This window comes from Sinocyclocheilus rhinocerous, unplaced genomic scaffold (assembly GCF_001515625.1).
Source record: "Sinocyclocheilus rhinocerous isolate Xijiao unplaced genomic scaffold, SAMN03320098_v1.1 scaffold90, whole genome shotgun sequence".
Taxonomy (NCBI): Eukaryota; Metazoa; Chordata; class Actinopteri; order Cypriniformes; family Cyprinidae; genus Sinocyclocheilus; species Sinocyclocheilus rhinocerous.
In genome coordinates, this window is record NW_015657969.1 from 1,972,804 (window position 1) to 1,988,428 (window position 15,625).

The 15,625-nt window shown below is 39.5% G+C and overlaps 1 protein-coding gene across 1 annotated transcript in view; it reads left to right on the forward strand.

The window, feature by feature from the left end:
- Positions 1-15,625, forward strand: part of LOC107721891 (zinc finger homeobox protein 4-like) — a 79,555-nt gene that overhangs the window by 24,135 nt on the left and 39,795 nt on the right. The gene's annotated exons all lie outside the window — the stretch shown is intronic.

The window sequence follows — 15,625 nt, forward strand, 5'->3', positions numbered from 1 at the left end:
CAAAGTCCACTTCAAAAGGAGATATTTTATTTAACAACGAACAACTCGTTTGGACTACAACGCGCATTTTCCGGGATTTGTGATATCACGAATGGGACGAGACCTAGTTGAGCTGCACTAGAGAAGGCAACGAGTGCTATGTCGGAGACACGCTAGCTTTCCCAAGACAGACGAACTTAGAGTGGTTACAGTCATTCGGGTTTAAGTCGCGCTCAAATTGATTTGATATTGATGCAATATTTACACTGAAGCTCGCAGGCGGCTATGGTAAGGGGCATGACATTTCCCGACCAGGCGCCGAGTGCTGCCAATCACAGCACACACTGGCCCAGCTAACCAATCACAGCACATTTCGTATTTCAGAAGGCGGGCTTTCATTTGATACAGGAACTATTCGAGCCGTTCATGCCAGACTAGGGAGAGAGGTGTTGTAATAATGTAAAATATGTGAAAAATAATGTGTTTTTCGAACAACCTAGTATGAGAGCCTGTTCTAGTACACCCCCAAAACAAAATCAAGACTTTGTAAAAGAGCATAATAGGGCCCCTTTAAGAAGTGGGACTTTGAGCTGCTTCGTGTTATTAATGTATTCAGACAGTGTTAGAAATACAGAGCAAGTAACTAAACAACAAAGAGCAAACCCTCCAATGGGTGAAGTCAGCATGAGGCAAATAAAGGGCTGAAAGGATCGCATGTGGTATTTGGAGGCCTGGCATTAAAGACGCAGTCCATGGGAATGTTTTGAAATCCTTAGCAGTTTAGAAAGGGGTGGGGGGTCAGGGGGCTTGGCTAATTCTCGAAGCAAATAAAAAGGCTCCATGGCAACAGAGAGCATTTCGGATCACATCGAAAGACAAATATATTGGAGATTAGAGGAAGAGAAAGGCCTAGCTTAGCTATGATCTTAGTAAGTGTTGCAGTAGATTTGTTTCTTAACGTGATCGTGTTGTTGGATCACTGCCTGATTATTGACATGATTGTTTGCGTTTATCCTGAAATGTTTAATTAGAGTTTACCTGATTTTTTTGCAACTGAAGAGCATCTTTTACATTTACACTTTCTTTTTTAGAACAGCAGGTGGCTATATAGAGCATGTAGGATTAAAATGGTCCTGATATTTCAAATTTAATCTTAAACCAGCATTTGCGACTGAAAACTACTGCGTGCGACTATGAAAACATATTTAGGAGCACCAGTGCGACTGACCAGATCATCATCATACTTGTGATCGCTGAGGGGAGCTTCAAAGGTTTCTACGTGTTTTTGCAGCGTTGCGTAATGTATCACAGACATATCTCATGAATCCTTTCATAAGCAAAGTGTAGACAGGGTCTTGCTTCATTCCTGAATGATTCAGCCGTTCGAATGAACAATTGAATGAATGATTCAGTGATAAAATCAGTGACTTGTCGCCACCTGCTGGCAGTTTTAGTTTCATTTTTAAAGTATCTTTTCAGTTCTTTAAATCATTTAATATTTCTATATTCATAATTTTTTAAAAACGATTATTGATTAGAAGGTGCTCCTAAATTTTTGACTGTGCTCCTAAGGAGCACAAGTGAAAGAAGAAAAGAGAAAAGAGCCCTGTGAGAGAAGGGTGTCCATTTGACACAGAGGGGGTGAGGGGGTTTGCTCTGGCTCTCTCATCTCCTCACGCCTCCACCTTTACCCGGGGAGCGGAAAATCTGTTCTACAGATGCAGCTTCTAATGCTTTTGGCAGGAACCGGGCCGTTTTGCTCATGTATATTTGGTAGTAAATGTTGGGAAAAAAGAAAAAGAAGTTTCTTTATTTGACCAGAAAAACACCTCGTCTTTTATGTTCAGAGGTGAAAGGGTAGCGCACTAAAGAACAAAGTATTGATGACCTTTCCATATGAGCCACGGAACACAAAGTATCTTTATAGCCCAAAATGATTGAGGATACAAACAAAAAGCATATTGAGTATTTTTATTGCAGCTTTGTACCTACAATTTTTTTTTTTTTTGAGGAGGGGAGTTCAGATTTTCCAGACGTTAAAAAAGACCTCATTTACATTAGCAGTGCAATGTTTCTTTTTTTGTGAAAGACTTTGGCTTCTTATAGGTGGTTTTAAAGCTCCCAAGCCCACACCTAAAACAGCCTTTGATTTTTTTCACTATTATGAAGTAATTCGACTGTTTAAAAAAAATACAATGCACATTCTTAACCTCTTAGTGTTTGGCGTTAGCTTACAGTAATGATATATTTTCGTTATACAATTATCGTTAATAACCACTCAAATAAACGCAGATGTAGTCGAGTGTAAATCTGTCAAGGCCATTCAAAGGCGGCATAACGCTTGATTAAGAAACTGAGAGAAATGTGTGTTGCTCCAAAGAGCCGATTTGCGCTGGGCACTTGGGTCATTTGATGCAAAGAATGTTCATGGTCAGTGTGTTGGAAGCGGGGGGAAAACCAGATTCGTACCTGTTCACCAGGTGGTCCTCGCCATGCTCTACTCTTATATATCTCCCACTTTGTCTCTTTTTCCCTCCCCCTCTCTTTGTCTGTTCCCTTCTTTCTCTGTACTTCCTCTCTCCGGAGGCTTGTGTGCATCACATAAGGATGTCCAGCATGTATCCCCCAGTTGCGCGTCAGGAGCTATGACCTGCTTAATTACAGCAGCCACCCCCCTCCCAGAGCATCTATCATCAGTCAAGCAGAATTTTCTGTCTGTCTGGAGTCCAAGGCTCCATTTCCATATTTGTATTTTCCTTCTACTCCTCTTTTTTTCCCTCCTTGTCTCCTTTCTCCCCATTTTGAGTCACAGGGGCCATGGCACACATAATGCGCCTCTCTTGAGGAGATGGAGCCGCAGCGACTGGCTTTCCGTGGCCAGTCTCCAGGGAGAGGCAGATAGCCCATCTAATTATCCATGATACGGATGGCAACACCATTGGTCGGGGCAGAGAAATGAGAAGGGAAATTAAAAGAGAAGAGCAGAGAAAAGAGGGAGGAGGAGAGAATGTGAGAGTGAGGAGACTGGAATTTTAGTTTTATCAAAAGACTTTTCCCAACCCCTTTTTGCTTTTTTCCTTATTATTCTCATCCAGAAGGTCAGTATTTCCTCCTCATTTCCCCCTTTTTTTCTCTCTCTCTCTTGCTCCATCTTTCTAAACCAAGATGGCTGCCAGTTGATGGGCACATTATATTACAGCACATTCATTACTGAAGGTCAGCCTCACTCCTCATTTGAAAATCAAATGCCCATTTATATGCAGCTCAAATTATTGTCTGTAATTTCCCCTGATCTGATGGTAAAATGGACAGGAGATTGAGTTGAGGGTATTTGCATAAAAAGCCATTGTGCTATAGAAGAACGAGGAGAATCTGTTTTGCATGCACCTTCATATAGCATCATCATCATCATTGGTGTTGTCCCTTAGCACACATTGTATTTTATTTTGGGTCTTTTTTCCACATTTTATTAATAAATACAGGCTGGATTCAGACAAGTGAACACCAAAAATTTAAATTCTGACATTTACTCATTCTGGTGTCATTTCAAACCTGTACGACTGACTTTTTTTTTTTTGTCCATATAATGAAAGTCAGTGGGGTCCAAAATAGCATTGGACCCCCTGACTTTTATTTTATTGAAAATAACAAAAGAAAACACCTACAGGTTTGAAACTACATGAGGTAAAAAATGACACATTTTTGGGTGAACTATTGCGTTAACCAACTGAAGTGCTTCAAAATATGTCAGTTTTGATAGATTTGGTTTAACAGTATTTTTTGCATTTATTCTCATGTAATCTGCAAAATTAGACACAATGCCCCCTAGAAAGCATCCAAACCTGGGTGGAGATGAGAGAGAATTCTTAAAAGAAAAAGAAAAGTGGACGTTGCCTGGTCTCATTTGTTTGTCAATAAGAGCCAGTCCGCCACAGTACCAGAGGACTTTGCGCAGGCCCAAACGGCCTTATGTGAGCCCTCTCTTTACTTTCCAAATGCAAAGAAAACCACTGGCTCACAAATGCGTACGTTTATCCACTTACTCTCTGCATGCATAAAAGTATGTCAGCACTCTCTCAGCCTCCCGACAGCGGGGCCAGATTATTCAGATGCTCTCGTCTTTCACCTGCACGCGGATTACAATGGGAATCTTTCAGGGGAGGGCGCGAGGGGGAGGGGGTATAATTAAAGCATACAGACAGACGAGTGTGGGTGCAAACACAAAGCCCAGGCTTCAGCTAGACCCTGTTGTCATTAATCCTCATAGATATTAATAGGTATTTCTCCCATCATGCCCTCCCCACTCGTAAGCAGATGGTCATCTCCACACCGGCCCCACAGGACTAACGTTTGCTGACGGACAACTTAAAGCATTATGCTAAAGTGTGGCACCCCAGACACCTCTCTCTGTTTGGTTCTTTCCTGCTTTGCTGTTTTCTTTTCTTTCCATCTTGTGAGATGAGTGGGGGGCTGCCATATGAGGATGCTCTGATATTAATAACCAGATGTGATCTTCCTGTTGGCCCGGGGTCAGAGAGGCCGGCCAGGTCAGGCCATTTGTCTCTGTGCAGGCACTGTGAAGGCTATTGAGGCTGACAGGTATGGGAACCATAGCAGGGGAAATAAGACTTACCGAGCCCTGAAGGGGAGCGTGGCACTCCCAGGAACAAAGAGTGGCAGGAGTATGTCATTTTTACCCCTTTCCTTTCTTTTTCTCATTCTTTTCTCTTTTTTATCTTCCTCCTTTTTTCACTCGCCCCCTCCACCCGTCCATTTCTCATGGGATTTGGGCCCAGCTTAACAAAGGATGACTCACAGTTCTCTGATAAGGCCAGCCGTGGAAGGACTTGAATTGCAATAATATGATATTCTTGGTGAAATAGATGGCTGAAGGTAATTAGCTTTAACTCTCCAGACACAGACGGAGAGCAAACATATGACTTTGTCGGGAAAGCATTATTGGACAATAAATGTATGCCTGAACATCACACGTTCCCCTGAGGTCTCCCCTGTACCTCAGCGGATATTTTTCTTCCAGTGCTAACCTTTATTTTCCCAGTTATTTTATTTAAGTAGCTACACGTAGGCTGCATGTTTAAAAAAAGAAGAATCATCCCGAAGATTATTAGGTCGGTCAACAATTAATGGCAAAGAGAGAGAGTTTGCAGAAAAGATTGGAATTAAGATCAATATTGACGTGTGTCGTTTAATAAGAGCCAACGGCCCAGAACGGATGCACGAGTGAAGACAGAGCAGCAGTCATGGGTGGCAGTTTTTGCTCACATTAACAGACCTGAATGCAAGAAAGCATTCCTCAAGTAATTGATTTTAAACATTAGGTGCTCACTGAATAGATAAGTAGAGTGTGATATTCGATTACAGAGCAAAGAACTCATTTAACCTCCTGTTCTTTCCTGGCCAGGATTTCCAACACAATACGATTTACCTCCCCTTAGGTTCAGCAGGATTAGACTGCTACTAGTAATCCTTAATGCTTTGAAATAGATCTGATAGAAAACCCCCTCACTTGTTTTGGATTACACCCATGATTTTTTCCACATTTAGTTAAATTAACCCGTTGAATTATCATTTTTATAATTATTAAAAGCCTTTCGGTGAGATCTGGATGGCCTTTTTGTTTAATGCAGTGTACTATAATAACAGTTTTTCCAGCATTCGAATGCTCACCTTAGTTTCCCCTTAAATTCATGCTTTGCTGAATGCCGCCAAGCCTAATGGTTCACCTAAAGGTGCAATGTGTTTGAAAAGAAGCCTGCCTGGTTTTTGTGATTCTCCAGAGAACAAAGGCAAACATTTCAATAATCTTCAAAGTGGCCAGTGGTATGTCGAGTGGACCGTGGAATGCAAGCTATGGCTAGGGCTTTTCAGCGAAAAACAATGGCTTTCCTTTTATGGGTTGTAACTGCATAAACTGTGGTTGAGGCATTAGCTGTATCAGTTGTATCAACTTACAATACCGCAGTTTGAATTGATGTGTTTATGTGCATTAGAAGCACTAGAACATTTCTATTTGTCTGTATGTATTTAACGTGCTTAATATATCCCTGCCGGCTCTTGATGTGTGGGTTAGTGGGTGGGTAAGGTGATATTTACTTAGACTCTTTTGATACAGCACAGGTTAAAAACGTTCACCCCTACAGGCTCGACTCCTGAAGATCTTCATAGGCAATATGCAAAGCGTTCGGCTAAGAAGTGCTCCCATTGAGGAGTGAGAGCAGCAAAGCAAGAGGCAGGGCTCTTTAAACAAGCTCCTCTCCGTGATCCCTGTGCTCTCTTCCTCCCTCCCTTCTATAATAGGATGCAAATCAGGGACCCTCCTCTATGTTGTTGTGGAAGGGGAGAAGGCAGATGGAACATGAAAGGGTTTAATGTTTAAAAGTATGAATAGGGAAAGCATGCAGTGGTGAGCCGGGGCTCATTCCGCTCTTATCAGATACACAAGGTGGGAGATTGTCTCATCTTTGCATGGGCTCGTTTTAAAGGAAAGATTTCAGCCTGCAGACCATGCATCATAATTAGTCGGAATGCCACAGTCTCGTACTGTACCGGCTGAGGGTCACACGCATTCATCATCCTTTCCTGTACTTCCCACCTGAGACTATGAGATTATAAATCTTTGCTTGCATTAAAAACATATGCTGAGATGTAGGGGGAGGGTTTCAATATGTGAACATTTTCATTCTTATCTATCTTATTTTGTTGCACATTGTGCATATTTTTCAGGCATAAAATGGTGTAATATTCAGAATAATTTATTGTAGTCAAATAATTTCCTAAAATTTGTAATAGTACAGTATTTCCTCTGTTTGGAGGCAAAGCTGTCCATCACTGTTAGCTCAGCTTAACCCAAAACATATTGCAAACTTTACTTTATTTTTTTAAATAATTCACATGGTTTTATGGATTTGCATTTTTGTAAATAATTTATTTATTATTTTATTTCATTATATTATTAAGTAATTATAATTGCATTATACACACAGACATATTACTTGTATATAAACCATGTAAATTATTTAAAGATATTATCCATTAATTATTAAACGTGTGTGTTAGGGATGTTCATTTTAACCGGTTAACCGTTAACCGACCATAAGAATTTTTGACAGGATTAATACAATCAGTTAAACGGTTTAAAAATTCATTTATTAATTTTTTTCAGTAATTTATCAAAATATTTAAAAAGGTTTGCTGCATGGTTAAAATACGCTACGCGTATATAAAAAAATGCGTTTTTTAGAAGAAAAAAAACCGCAAGTCGAGTATAAGTTGCATTTTATTATTTCTTTCAGAAATAGGCCTAATGCCGACGCGAAATGTTTACAAACATTATAATAAACACTGTAAACATAGCTAGGCTATTTTAGTTCCCCTCCGCAACAAATCCTTTCAATTAACAGTATTTAGAAAAGAACAAGAATTAAAAATATAAGAAGCTATAGCTATATAAACGACAAGCCAAAACGAATTCATTTAGGCTAAAACAAAACTGAAACCAAAGTTGGGTCTCCCATTCGACAAAATCAAATGTTTCCGTATTCGCGATGTATTTGAATGCCAAAATATTATTTATTATGTAGCCTCACTCGTATTCCAATATCCACGTAAAACAAAATGTTTTGCATTACATCACGGCGGTATGGTGATAACGCTTAACGGCACAGACTTTACTACATCTTTAAACTGAGCAGTGTGTTTTTTTCCATATGTTTGACTGACTGTATTTTATTATGATAATGAACTGGCTTTCTGCCGTCTGTTTCCTTTCGCGCAGCACAAAAATGAACCGAAACTCTGCATACTAGGCTACTTGTTGCACAGTTTTTCTTTTGTTTTCTTAATTTATTATTTAAGTAAAATATATATTTCTCATATAGGCCTGTTTATTATTATTATTATTATTATTTTATTATTATATTAATATATTATTATATTATTTATAGCCTAGCTTTATGATGTTTTTCTCCGCTCGCAGGTGCGTGATGTGATATGATATGACCATGTGAATCCTCATGTTCTGTTGTTTGCTCTTTTTTGCGCATGTAAAATTAATCCCAGGGAAACAAATGTTAGTTTTTTTCAATGGTTCACAGACACTTATCCTTTCTAATTTAATTCAATTCTAATTTAAAATAATCTTGTCGGTTAACGTTTAATAATCAGTTAACGAGCGTCGGTTAGGAAAAATAACCGAAATGAACATCCCTAGTGTGTGTATACTTTTTTAATTGTTATTATTATTATCAGCTGTACATGATGTGCCTTTACTTATTTGTTGTTGTAGCCTATTTAGTTATTAATTTCCAGACTCTAGTGAGGCATGTCACAAATGTCTTACTCAAAATAAAGTTGTGACTCCATTTGGAAAGAGTTTGTCCAGTAATTTGCAAACCTGGTTTTGTCTCAGCTAATTGAGAAGTTTTTTATTTTAGACCGATTTTAGACTTTCCAATATTCTCAATTGCAGAAAAGCTAATTTTTTTGTGATAGTGTGGCATGAAGATGATGGTGGAGCCTCTGGTCTTTTTCACCTTCTGATGGAGACAGGGAAAGCTTTTAAGGGTAATGGTAAGGTCAGTGGATTTAATGGGAGAGAAGTGTCCAGGCGACAGATTTTAAATCACCATAATATAAATACACCTCCATTTTCATAGGGAGTTTGCTTTCTTTTAAGGCAATTTGAGGAGCAGACGAACACTCATGCCTGTCTTAGCGGTAAGAAGGATTAGAGGAGTGAAGATTAAGGACTAGTTCTTAATCTTCCATATCAACTACAGAGGTGAGAGGTGATATGCAAATGGAATTTTCCATTGCTCCTGCTTCATGTTTAAGTCCAGTGATTCTATAATATAGACAAGAGGTTAATTTATCTGGTTACCAATCAGCAACAACAGGATGCCATCACCAGAGTCTTTGGATTTGTTTCAAAACCTACCAAGACAGCATTCTTGGACATTATAAATATGTAGTCCTGTCTACAGAGTAAGGGATGTAACGGTATGAAAATTTCTTATCACGATTATAGTGACCAAAATTATCACGGTTATCACTATTATCACGGTATTGTTAAAATCTGCTGGAGATGTTAAAAAATTACCGACACATAAATCACTTCACGAGGCAGCTCACTATGTTGAAAACCTTTAAAATATGAGCATTATGACTTAAGGATTATTTTCGCTGTTGTATATTCAAGGTGCCCATTAACCCAGATTGTTCTTCTGCATTAGGACCTCCGTTTGACCTTCAACAGAGTATGTAAGTCCAGTGAACCAGTGGGAAGAGCATGTGATTCAGGAATACCATTGCATGAACCCTGTAGTATCTTAAAGTTTTTTGTTCATTTCCTTCTGTCAAAGGAACATTATTGCAGGCCTAATGATATATGCCAGATCAACAACATTAGCACCACATGGAAATATTTCTCTCCACGCGTCCTTCTTCATCTGTTTACCATTCAGCAAGGAATGTATGAAGCCATGGCATGATTGGTTCCCAAAGCCCTGTGCGCTGTTTGCTTTAATAGTGAGTTGACAGGAATTGGCGCTTACAGCGATCAATGAAATATTACAACGCGGATCAATCCACATATTAAAATGCTGGTAAAACACACGCACTCAGACTTTGACATGATTAATACAAATGTAAATGCACATGAGAAGAAAAACAATATTTCCAAAGAAACACACAGAAGTTCTTTTAGGACTTTCTGCAAACCGGCTGTCAATTTGTAGATTTATGTGTTTTTAGTGGATTTCTGTTTGGACCACACTTGGCTGGCCAACATTTACATGAACTGTTCCAAAGTCATGGCGCAGACTGCATCGACTTATTGAAGGCCTGATTGCGAACTGCAATATTTACAGTACATTGTAGCTCCACAGAACCAGTGTCCTTCGGAAAATGGGGCGTATATGTCGCCCTGTCCGGTCCGAGCGCCATTACAGTAAATTAAAGGCTGTGGATGGACGCTACAGCAGTTGTGGGTTTAGTCGTTTTGGAGAGACCCTGGGGTGTGTCCCGCTCTCTTTACTGCGTCTCCATAAGCCACCTCAGACGAGAGTGTGCTGCTGAAAGACACATTGTGCTAATTCACTTATTTAACTTGGCATTCATTTGCAAGTATGATTATTATTATTATTATATGACCTAAACAGCTAACCATACAGCCATGCGCTGGTGGAATGTCCTAAGCCATAATTACATATGATAAACCAGACAGATTCGGAGGAAAAAATAAATAGGGGAGGTAATTTGGGGCTTTTTGATGCATTCCTTGGGATTTGTTGAGGTAGAGGAGAGGGAAAGTAGAAAAGAGATGTTTTTTTGCTCTTGTTTTGTGCCTGTAGCGGAAAAGACAGTCTCTGAATGGAATGTAGGGGGCATACCTCTTGCACAAGAATTTCGCTCAGGTTGCCAACTCCTGTGGTACCCATGATATAACATTACATTTATGTCTCCGGGCCCAATAGCGGTTACTGGTAACATGTGTTTGGATGGTGTCAGCATTGATGGAATCGTATACCTGGCCGGTCTCCAAGTAAGGCTGGAATGTGTTTAAAATGCTTTGAGGAACAAAACAAGCTTTTGTTTATTTTCTTATTTTTTTTTCTTTTTCCTTTATTTTCTTTTTCTTTTTTCTTTTTTTTTTGCTTTCGGGGTCCGGAAACCGGTCCCTCATCGAAAGAATACAAACAAGAATTGAAAAAAAGGTGGGAAGAAACAAAAAAATCGTGCTGATAGCCTTTATTAAAAAATGCTCAAGAACATTATTATTTTATGCGCGTTTTCTTTTTGTTGGATTTTTCCCCCCCACTAATGACCTGGAAAAAAAAGCGTTTGAATGCCCTAATTTGTTTTCGTTTAGGAACATATTTTTTAACCCTTCATTTTTTTTTTTCTTGTCTGAAGGAGTCTTGTCATCCTAGTAGAACGGAGTGAATAAACATCCAGTCTCAAACAGCCCTTATCCATATTCTGAATGCCACTAATGAGTCTGTTTTGTCACTGCAGGCAGTACAAATGAAACCAGTCTCCTACTGCCAACAGCAGACGGGCAGAGGGGAAGGCAACGAGAGGTGTTTTGTAATCATTGAAGTCAGCATAAATAAATAAGTCTCGTCAGGTTAGGGGAAAAACACGCTCCCTGGGAATTGGGGCCTAGTTTGACAGGTGATGGGGAGTCCCTGGTGCTTTGATTTGCATTGTTTTGGCAGCACGGTACGATGGCGTCTTTGCTTTAGTCACCCAGCTCATGCCTGATTAGGTCCTGAGAGCCCAGAGAGAGCAATAAGTGGGTGTTCCTCCTCAGACCCCCGTGCCAGGGATCCCGTTCGGCTGGATGTGCTCTTTGGCATGCCAAGGGGCACCCGGGAATGATAAGTTAGCTAAAATGATTGGACCCAGTGGGGTTTTTGACTCTTGGTTGTTTGCCAAATGCTAATCTAGAACAATTACCCATCAAAGGCAAGAGCGCGGCGCTATATTGTCATAGTTAGCCTCTTTGCCACCCACAACAACAGCACTTGGAGCAGTTTCAGAGATTTTCTTAGCGCTTGACAGAACCACCGCGCAATTTATCCTCCAGCTTTCTGCTAAACCAAGTCGAGGTGAGAGAAACCAAAGTCTTATTCTTTTTATTTATTTATTTTAGTAATAAATAGGCCTTCTTTTCTTTGCTAGCAGCATCCTGACTTTTCGGTGGGCAGAATCTGCTATGGGATGCCACGAACATTTTGAACTTTGCAGGTAGTATATAACTGCTTTGTGAGTCTGGCAGTACTAAAAATGGTAAACTTAAACCTCATAAATCAGAAACCCCAGGCTCAAGTCTCTGAACAGCTTGCACCGGTGCCACAGGGGTCTATAAAAAAAGGAAGAAAAATGCTCGATTTCAATATAGGTCTTGAGCAAACAAAGCAGGAATGCTGATAGTGAATAAATTAATATTTTCTAGAGTTACACACTCTTTCGGCCTTTAAATGTTAGGCATGTCTGCTTGCATTGTATTTTATTAGGACCATAAAAATAGATACTCTGCTGCGATTGTGATTCAGAATAATTTAAGATGTGCGGTCAGCCTCGTTCACATGCAACACAAATCTATTTCATATTAGTATGAAAATATTAGTAATGGAGGCTGCTAAAAGGGACTACAACTCAGGATTAGATGCATATAAATGCAATATGAGGATATGAATGCGACAATTCATCGCATTCATATCCCCCCCCCCCGGTATTACTGTAGCCACACCGAATTACTTTATTAACATTAACATAAAAGCAAATATCCATTAAAGCTATTAAGGCAGCGAACAATTTTTCTTTTGCTCTTTTTGATAAACATTATTTACATTAGAAATGCCCGGATCCGTTATACTGATGTACATTTGATATTTTCTTTACTGTTTACATTCACTTAAAACAACTGACTGTGCTTACAAGAATACTTGTCAAGACATCCATTGGTATTCACCTGCTATCTGAGAAGGCTATCTGTTTGTGCACTTCAGGTGTGTGAGCGGTGTGCATAGAAACGTCTCTGAATGAACTGATGCTCGCGCCCCCCTTGACAGGTGCTGGCGCCTCCCCTGGGGGTGCGTGCCCCACAGGTTGAAAACCCCTGCCATAGACATCTGGTTCTGAATGAGGAATTAGCTTGATCTCATTTCTTTTTTTTGTTTTTGGGAAAGGTTGAGCACATTCTCCTCTTAATTTCCAGACAGAAGAGGTCTAAACGGTTACATGTAGCAGTTGTCCTAAATTCGCAGGACCCTTCGAGAGATTTATGTATCAATTCAGCCAGGTTCGAGTCTGTTTACAGGGAGGCAGTTCATACAAGTAGCCCTGCATGTCTTCGAAGGGCTTCCCTTTGGAAAGAAACAAAGATATCTGTAATTAATGACCCTGAATCTGTGCCAAAAAGGTTTTCCTCTGACAACTTCAACTTAATTAAAGCTTAAGACGTTTCAATGGCCACAGAGAGCCCCTTACGGAGCGCGGCCCTGCAGACTCGTGAGAAAATTCTGCCGAGTTTATGAAAGAAAAGATGTGTGTTACCACTGGTGCCATGACTCTAATCCCTGACAGTCCAAGAATCTGTTTTGTCAAAAGGGTTTTCTTTTAGCCGGCTCACACCTGCAGGCACGCCGGTACTTCCTTCAGGCTCGTAGAGGGCCGGTTTTGTGTTTTAGCAGAAGATCAGATAATGGAGGCCTCACTCTGCCTTTTGTTTTTACGCATTGTTCATTAGTCTGGGAGTACTGTAGGCACACTTGATATGCTTGGTTTGCCTGGGGAATGGGGAGGGAGGAAAGACTGTTTGTAGAACTGGGGGCTTTGTATGTGTGTTTGGTGGAGGGGAGGCCTACTATGGCTTTGCATGGTGCACTACTGCACAATTTTAATGCAAAACTTTAGCCCAAATTAAAGTGCATAATTGTCAGGCAGGGTTGAATGCGGGAGCCCTGCTGTTTGAAACACGCTAGAGCTGAATAGAGCAATACGCAAAGTTGGACAGTTCGGATTTTTCCTACAAAGCACTGTTTTAAATACTTTCTCTCTCCTTCTGTGTCTAGCCTCCGCTTGGAGTCTCTTGTCAGAATTCACAAGCTTAGGAAGCCCCACCAGCTCAGAGAGTGTGTGTGTGTGTGTGTGTGTGTGCGCGTGTGCTTGTCCCTAAAAAGACCAATCCAGTTAGGGTTTTGTTAGAGGCAGAGGGGGAAGGAGGCAATTCACCTTATTCGTACCAGTTGACCCACTGGAAGCCAGAATGGCAAGAAAAATAAAGTATTTACGTGCAGTTTAATAGCTATAAATAGTGGCGGAATTAGCATGAGAAAGTAGCCAGGATTTCCTCTTAATCTTTAGGAAAAGTTTAACACTTTTGTGTGTGTGCATATTAAAGCTGGGTGATAAATATACTAAATATACTGTTATTATTCTAAATTGCTAATCCGTATTTTTTTATTATTATTTAAAAAACATGTGACCCTGGACCACAAAACCAGTCACAAGTAGCACGGGTGTATTTGTAGCATTAGCCAAAAATACATTGTATGGGTCAAAATTATCGATTTTTCTTTTATGCCAAAAATCATTAGGATATTAAGTAAAGATCATGTTCCATGAAGATATTTTGTAAATTTCCTACCGTAAATATATCAAAAATTTATTATCATTAGTAATATACATTGCTAAGGACTTAATTTGGACAAGTTTAAAGGTGATTTTCTCAATATTTTGATTTTTTTGCACCCTCAGATTCCAGATTTTCAAATAGTTGTATCTAGGCCAAATATTGTCCTGCTGGTAGCCCTTTGGGCAGACATTCTTCAGATTTTGGTAGCCCAAAAGGAATTTAAGTAGCCCGAAAAAAAAAAAAAGACATCTGCTGAACTTTACTGCAGACAAATCAGCATGATTAAAAACTTCAGTGATCGCTTTTTTTCTTCAAATAACAAGTCAAGAGAGTAGGGGTTCAACGGATCACAAAACCCACGGTTCGGATCATATTGCAGTATAATATCAGATTTTGAGTAACAGATCGGGTCATTTTACAGATGAGCAAAAAATATGGTTCTTTATTATTTAAATAACAGGATACTTCTTTGATACCACAGCAAAAACTAGTAGCATATAGGGATGTAACGATTCACTCAACGCACGATGCGATGCGATTCATGATACTGATTTCACAGTACAATTTTATCACAATTTTTCTTTTTAACAAAATGAGATTTAAGACAAATTATAAATGAAAATGCAGCAAATTTCTTTGTTAAATTGAAATATGTCAAATAATAAAACTAACTTGAAATTTTAAAGCAAATCCCAAAACAAATACTTAAATAATACAAATAAAATAAATCTCGTCATATAAACAAACTAATGCTTTGGCTGTGCTTTTTCCATTTAAAATCAGAGGCAACCACTGGATTTTAATCATGATCGAAATTTTAAGCAAAAACAGAATAGTTTGATTTTAGCTTTGTGAATGAGACGCAAATGTCCCTCTCTGACAGCAGGTGGCGCTTATGGAACAGCAGGTATTTAAAGGCTGCTGCCTCTTTAAGACCAAATGCACGGATCCAATAATGGTGTACTTGAGATTTCTTTCTCCACTGTTTACGTTCACTTAAGACATAACCGACGGTGTTTACGAGAATACTTGCCGAGACAGTTATTTTGAGATAATTTTGTGTGTATGTGTTCATTCAGATGCAAGGATACGCGAAAGAGGAATCAACTCTGGCTCTTTGTGCGTGCTTTGAATGAGTGCGCGCAGCTCCGAATGTGCGTGAACGGGAATGTTTAAATCGGTAAGACTTAGAAACACATGCAAACGATCAACTACCATTCGTTTTACCCCTACAAGCTAGTGAACAACGCAAATCAAGGAAGGAATTTTATATCATTGTTCAAGATAGCCCGTTGGGCAGGGCGGTGATACATTTTGGTAGATTTATGATTTATGATTAATAGAATTTAGCACATTTTTGCAATTGAAATTTTAAACATTTCTAAAATGTTAGAATGTGCCTTCAAAACATTAACAATATGGTGGCAGTAAAACCACTGTGCTATTCTCACACACACACATACAGTGGGGCCTGAGTAACAGGGG